Below are 8,141 nucleotides of genomic sequence, written 5' to 3'. Positions count from 1 at the left end.
GGACATTAAAATCCTGGGGTATGACACTGAGAGGTGGAGAGAGCTCCCTTTGTAAGTATTCAGCCTGCCAAGCAGTCTAGAAAATGATTTTTTCCACAATTTTCTTAGATAGCAACCTATAAAGGGTCTGATAATTATGTGTGAGAATCCATTAAAGAAACCTGGATTACTAGAAATCCAGGCTGGTAGAGAGAAGAAGCTGCTAGAAAGGACCATGAAAATATTTGCTAAACACCTTTTTGGATGCCAGGCATTGCAACTCTTCCATATCCCCCACAGTAGTATGTGATTTGGTTTAAGAACAGACTTGAAGGTAATTGTCCTAGTAATTGTATAAGATCGGAATTATCACTATTTTATAATGAAAAATCAGAGGCTGAAAAAACTAGGCACAGAATTTAAATAAATTAGACAGGGCCTTTCACTCCCTTATCTATTTCTAGGAAGCAAGTTGCCCCACACCTTAATGGTTGGCCATGACATTAATTATCTTTGGTTTTAGGACAGGAGATGCACTTTGTGTTTGTTTTCCTTGCTGATGATATTCTTCAGACTGCGTGTGGCCAAGTTGGGATATGCATTGGATATATCATGGAAGGTGAATGTGCTGGGTGGGAGTGAGTGAGTTGTGGGCCATTCCTATGTAGGCTTCTCTATGTCCTTTCCCCTTCCTGCTGTCTGTATGGAAACTTCCAGAATGTCACACAAGCCACACGTTTCAGAGAACAGAATCACAGATTCCTGAATGACTGCACTGTACAACCCCTCACTCCCGACACACAGTGTATTTGAACTGTTTCATAATGATACAATAAAAAGTTTTGTTGTGTTCAGCAATTATACATTTGGGCCTATCTGTTTTCGCAGGCTAGCCTAAACTAGTACATCTCTGATCCACATAATGCTGAAATTATCAGGGCTTATGGCCCAGAGATATTTAAAAATCTTTACTGTAAGCATTTCTCTTTGATATAATTCTCTTTTGGTTTTCTTAACATTTTTTTTTCTGCCATACAGAGTTTTTTGGGAAATCCTTCTGGGCATATCTTGGCATGATGTAACTAAAACGAGAGAGAACACAAAGAAGATACCGTAGTACTTCATGCTTCAGGATTTCCAAAAAATGTCTTTCATCCCCAGTGGGAACACCATGGTGGTCAACCAATTGTAACCCACGGAACATTGAGTTTCTGAAATTTAAGTATTTTTAACTCATGAAGGCCAACTTTACTAATGAGGTTAACCCGGTGATTACCTCAAATATGTAAAATTCATATTTCACACACAATAGCAGGAAACCAGAAATGGGTAGGTATATTTTTGACACTCAAAGAGTACAAAGTCAAGAGGGGCCCCTGAAGACTGGCACTGGAAAAACAGAAGAAACGAACGTGTTTCTTTTTTTAAAGAGCAGTCAACCTCAAACTCACTACCAATGGTAGTGTTTCATTTCAGCCTACCCCCATGGTTTTGTTTCTCAGAGTTTGTAAAATGTGAGCTTTTTTGGTCATTCTGACAGATTTTCCAGCCCTAAAAATATCAGGGGCTTAACTGACAAATCATGGGTATTTTTTGATGAGAAAGTAAATTAGCTCTGGAAAATTCTCTCTACCTACTAGAAAGAAGACCTGTTCCAGTAAAGGTTGTAAACACTGGCACTGGCTGACCCTTCCTGTCCTTCTTCACCATCTTCTCCTGTCCCTGTTTCCACACAAAGGACTCAAGACTCATTAGGGAAGTGTTTACATATTTTCTGAAACTAAGCAATGCAGGACTCAACATGTTCCTGATTTCCTGTGGCTTTTCATACACTGAAAATATGAGAATGCAATGGATATTTAGTCTTCCCTAAAAAATTAAATGGTTGACCTCATATGGCTTTTAGCAGCATTAATTGGCACCCATGACACACATACGCTCCGCTGGCTGTGGTGACACTGAGCGGCGGCTGGAGTGGAGATGGAACTCTGTGGAGCCCACAGCTAGCAAGTGGTGGGTCCACCTTCAAAACCACCCTCCTCCCGGCTCACACTCAGCAAACACGGATGGTGCCTTTGGGCTGGGTTTTGAGAACCTACAGATCTTATTCCTGGCCTTATGGGGCTCACAGTTCAAGAGGGAAGGCAGATTTGGTCAAGAATCACACGAACAAATATTTGGCTTTAAAATGAGATTGATGACAAGGAAAGAGAGCAGACGATGTGGGAGTGTCTCATGGAGGATGCGGCTATCTTCATGGATTCTGCCGTCTGAGGACAGGCATCGGAAGCATCAGCCTTAATCAGCCAGTGTGACCACCTCTTCCAGCAAGAGGTAGATTCGGTTTCCCCAGCCCTTGAGTCTGGGCTGGCCTTGGACTTGCTGTGTCCCTTGGAATGCTGCTCCAGACTACTAGATAGTGAAGGCTAGTCCGTTCTGTCCTGGAGGATAAGAGGCTGGTGCTTAAGAGAAGAGCTGTTGAGCTGAGTCCCTGGAGCCCTCCCGGGTGACAACAGGCATGGGCCACCTATGAGAAGATATCAGTCCCGGTCCGGTTGCCAGATACTTGCAGCTGCAAAAGTGACTCCAAATGATAGCAGCGGAAGAAAAAGCAGGTGGATTCCAGCCCAAATTATTGATCACAGAATAGGAGCTAATCAGAGGGCTGCCATTTTAAGAGTTGGGGTGCGGGCGATACATTACCTATGTTACATGAAAATAGACTACTCATACCCCAAGAGAAGTATGGCAGCCGGGACTGAATTCTAGGTAGAGGGAAAGATGCGTGAAAAGGCCTGGAGGAGGAAAGAATGTAAGAAAGATGTCCAAATAGGCTTCAGGGGACAGACTTCAGGGCCCAAGTCAGGTGGAGTCAAAGACCTCAGTTTTTGTCTTAAAAAAGCAGAAGTCATTGGAGTTGTGTTGAGCTGGAAAGTGGCATGATTAGACTTGCTCAAGTGCATAGATGTTGCTGCTTTTACAGATGCAAACTCATCATGGCAAGGACCCACATTAAGCCTGTATGGTAGAAGAGCACAAACACTGTGTTATCGTCTTGCTGATTGGATCATAAAGATCCCCAGTGGATGAAAGAGAAACAGCTCAGGTGTCTGGGACAAATCCAAAAGTAGAGGGCCCAAGACCAGACTCTGCAGCCCACCTCAGTTTAAAAGTATTGGAGCAGTCTATCTCTGGCTGAAAAAGCCATTCTTTCCACAGAAATCGCCCACTGCAAATCTGTCTCTGACACGTTTAACTCCTAATCAGCTGGCAGCTGCTTTCTCTGTTGCAGAGAACTGGGGTTCCTTGAACTAGGTTGGCTGGTCAACAGGGAGAAGCACACAGGGAAAGTCAGATGAATCACTGAGCTAAGTTTCTGTCTCTCAACTTGTTAATTGCTAGTGAAAATTCCTGCTGGGCGTCAATTACATCTACTGACTTGGAAGCTGGCTGGGACACAACGTGAAGATTTTAGTTTCTAAGACTTGAAGAGAAGTTGTTCATGAATCAATGAAGATCTTTAGAGGCCTGATGGATATGCTATTTCTTAAACAATTTGAATTCAGCACCATGTCAAGGAAATGTCCAAGGATTTTGGAGTCAGGCAGCCTTAGGTTTAAATCTGTGCTGTGCTATTTACAACTTGCATGATCTTGTGCTGATTAATCTAAGTTCACTTTCTGAAACTGTGAGGGATAGAGAGACAATACAGTCTGCTGACTGTGGGTGAGGATTAAATGAAATATATACAGGAAGCACCTGCACAATAAGTTATCAATTAAAGCTAGTTCACGTTCTATTTTCTATTGCTCTGCAGAGTTTCTGAAGAACTTTTGAAGATAGGTGGTAATGGCGTTTTTGGTTTTGTGCTGTAAAAATATCTGTTTGAATTTTATATTTAGCTTTTGTATAGGTTTGCCTAATTTTAAACTGGAAAATAATATTTCCTCAGCCCATGTTTCCATCTTCTTTGACTCCAGTTCAGTGATTCTCAACATTGGCTGCACATTGGAAACCTTTGGAAAGTTTAGCAAAAATAACTGCTTGTTTTTATCCCCAGAGATTCTGATGGAATCGGTCTGATTTGCAGTGTGGTGGTTGAGACTAGTTTAATAAAATAATCTCTTGTAAATAACTATGCAAATGAGTCCACTGAACTACAAGAATTTGTAGGGGTCAGGGAGGTGATCTATCTGTAGAACACACTACTGGTTTAGCTCTATAGTCAAAGTTACTTCTACTTTGCTCTGCCCACAGATATGACATCATTAAATGATTGTTTGCATTCAATCAATATGGCAACTGAATAGGGCTGGGGTCACCTTATGGGTAAAGAACTCTGTAGAGCACCTAAAGTTTACTCTCACCTATACCCTATGGAAATCAGCCGTGGATCAAAGTAGGCTCCATAGTGACTCAGAGAGTGACCTTCTAATACCTCATGTGTTTTGTATTATACAATGTAATATGTCTTCTGTCGCTTTTTAAGTTCAGGTTTCTTGACGTCACTCAAAAACTAATTCTTCAATTAGGGTATGCTGCCACCAGGTGGCAAACAGGGCCACTCTGGTGATTACCATCTTAGAATATTTGTTCATTCATTCATTCATTCATTCATTCATTCATTCATTCATTCATCCATGATTATTTGAAAAGGTTGATATACCAAATTTTGCTGTTAGTCCCTTAGTGAAATTGAGCAGTACTGTGGAACTTCAGGCCAACGTGATGTTAAAATTTATTCACCTAGATTCTCAAGTTTCTAGCAATGAGTATTTACAATGGAAGATTTATTAATATAGCTGCTTTCAGGCATCCTGTTAATGAACTGATTTCTACCAATGCTTCTCTTAATAATTTATCCTTCTTTCCTTTCACATAGAACTAGAAAGAACAATAACATAGTATTGGGTTCTCCCTGTGTCTGTTGATTTTTTTTTTATCATCTGAGTGTTTTTTACTTTTTTAATTAGTTAATTAGTTTTTTATTTTTACAGACTGCATTTTGATTCATTGTACACATCATTTCATTTCATTTCTATGGTTGTACACAATGTAGATTCACACCATTCGTGTAATCATACATGTACATAGGGTAATAAAGTCTGTCTCATTCCACCATTTTCATACTGCCCTCCCTCTCATTTCCCTCTACGGAATCTAATGTTCCTCCATTCTTCTCTCACCCCCACACCTCCACTCCCATTATATATCATCATCCACTTATCAAGGAAAACATTTGGTCTTTGGTTTTTTGGGATTGGCTTATTTCACTTAGCATGATATTCTCCAATTCCATCCATTTACGTGCAAATGCCATAATATTATTCTTCTTTATGGCTGAATATTCCATTGTGTATATACCACAGTTTCTTTATCCATTCATCTGTCAAAGGGCATCTCTATTAGTTCCACAATCTAGCTATTGTGAATTGAGCTCCTATAAACATTAATGGATTCCTTTTGAAATAATGGCTTAATTAATAAACTAAGAAATTTAGAAATTATTCTTAAAACATCTTGTTGAACTTAAGGAATCATTGATAATGCTGTTGAACATCCCCTGTATGAAAATACCACATATATATTTTTCTTTTACCTGAGATTGAATCCAGGAATGTTTAACAACTGCACCATATCCTCAATCATTTTTTATATTTTATTTTGAGACACTAAGTTTCTGAAGGCCTTGATAAGTGGCTGAGGCTGGTCTTGAACCTTCAATCCTCCTGATTCAGCCTACCAAGTAGTTGGGATTAGAGGTGTGTGCGACCATGCCTAACTTGAAGATAACATTTTGAGAAAAGGAGTTCCAGTAATTTTCCCTCCTCCTAGTTGAGATCATCCATATTAGGACATATTGTAAGGACACACAGAAAACTGGGAACATGGCTTTTAAATTAGAAAGTCCCATTTCTGTGCTGAGCATGAGACATATTTGCTGCCTGGAAGATGACCGACTAGAATTTTAAACAATGGAACCACTTCCTGCTAATTGGTACCTCTGAATTTAATTACATGCTATTCTTAACAAATGTAGAACACAGGTTCTGGAGTGACACTAATCCAAGATAGTCATATGAAGCAAAGCTGAGAAACTTTCTAGGAAACTTCTACAGATCACACAACTAAAAGTACAGAGACCTAGGTTCAGGAGATGGTGCTGTTGATGATAAAGGGCATTTCCACGTAAATGTTGATATTCGATAGGATCATTATATAATAGATATCTGTGGGTTTGATCTTTATTATTTAAACTCTTTGAAAAATATTCTAAAGATTCATGAAACTTTAAAAAGCAACATCAATCCCCTATTTTAAAAAATTCTATGGTGGCCACTCTGCAAAACTCTTTCCTTTCATGGTGTGTATATAGAGTATCAGGAATTTTTCAGAGTGGATGCATGCACAGAGGTGTCCAAAAGATTAAATTTGCCAGTTAAGTCTTAGTAGGAGATGATTCAAACCTTCTTCAGGACAGGATGGTCAGACCTGGAAAGAAGAAATTTAGAAAGAGAACAGACGGAAACAAGCAGAGCTGTCCCAAGCTCCTGAATCTTATGTCCTCCCAACGTTTCTGCATGCATCTGGAGACCTGTGAGATTCCTTTTCCTTCAGGCTCTGTTTTGTTTGAAATTTTTTACTTGTTCTAATTAGTTATACATGACAACATGTATACATGAAGACATTTACGCATTTTGATAAATCATACATAAATGGAGCATAGTGTCTTATTTTTCAGATTGTACATATTGTATAATCACATTGGTCATGCAGTCATATATGTATAATAGGTAATAATGTCTTTCACTCTAATATCCTTTATATTCCATGTCCCTTCCCCTCCCTTCACTCCCCTCTACCTAATAATACAAAGTAACTCTATTCTTCCCTAGTGCCCCATCCCCTTATTGTGAATTAGCATCTGCATATCAGAGAAAACATTTGACCTTTGGTTTTTGGGGTCTGGCTTATTTCACTTAGCATGATATTCTCCAACTCCATCCGTTTACCTACAAATGCCATAATTTAATTCTTCTTTAAGGCTGAGTAATATTCCATTGTGTGTGTGTGTGTGTGTGTGTGTGTGTGTGTGTCTATAAAATCACATTTGCCTTATCCATTCATTTGTTGAAGGGCATCTAGTTTGGTTCATAGTTTAGCTATTGTGAGTTGAACTGCTATAAGCATTGATGTGGCTGTGTCACTGTAGTATGTTGATTTCAAGTCCTTTGAGTATAAACTAAAGAGTGGGATAGCTGGGTCAAACAGTGGGTCCATTCCAAGCTTTCTGAGGAATCTCCATACTGCTTTCCACAATGGTTGCACCATTTTGCATTCCCACCAGCAATGTATGAGTGTACCTTTTTCCCCACATCCTCACTAACATTTTTTATTGCTTGTATTCTGGAAAATTGCCATTCTGATTGGAGTGAGATGAAATCTTACAGCAGTTTTAATTTGAATTTCTCTAACTGATAGAAATGTTGAACATTTTTCATATATTTGTCAATTGATTGTTTTTTATCTTCTGTGAAGTATCTGAAATTAAACTTTAAACTTTATCTCTCACCCTTCATGAAACTCAAGTGGATCAAAGACTTAGGCACTAGAACAGAGATCCTGCACCTACAGAAGAAAAAGTAGGTCTAAGTCTTCATCATGTTAGCGTAGGATCTGACTACCTTAACAAGTTCCCTAAAGTTCAAAAAGTTAGATCAAGAATCAATAAATGAATGGGTTCGTAATAAAGAGCTTCTTCTCAGCAAAAGAAACAATAATGTGAAGAAAGAGCCTACAGATTGGGAGAAAATCTTTACCACATGCACCTCAGATAAAGCATGAATCTCTAGGATATATAAAGAATTCAAAAAACTTAACACTAAACTTAACATCAAAACCACAAATAACCCAATCAATAAATGGGCTAAGGAACTGAACAGACCCTTCAGGCTCTTGAGTCCTTCCTTCCAGATGACCTTCATGGATGCCCATTCCCTGCAGAGGTTTTATTCCCCTTGCTTTGCAATGACTTGGCTGCAGAACTTAATTACTACATATTGTCACTTAAACTTGAGGACCATCACTTGGGGGCTTGGCTATTCAGAGAGTGGTAGGTAGAATAACACCAAACAACATCACCAGAGGGCTTGTTAGAAATT

The sequence above is a fragment of the Sciurus vulgaris genome (genome assembly GCF_902686455.1).
Source record: "Sciurus vulgaris genome assembly, chromosome: 1".
NCBI classification, from domain to species: Eukaryota; Metazoa; Chordata; class Mammalia; order Rodentia; family Sciuridae; genus Sciurus; species Sciurus vulgaris.
The sequence above is the reverse complement of the archived record's forward strand: the minus strand, read 5'-3'. Positions refer to the sequence as shown.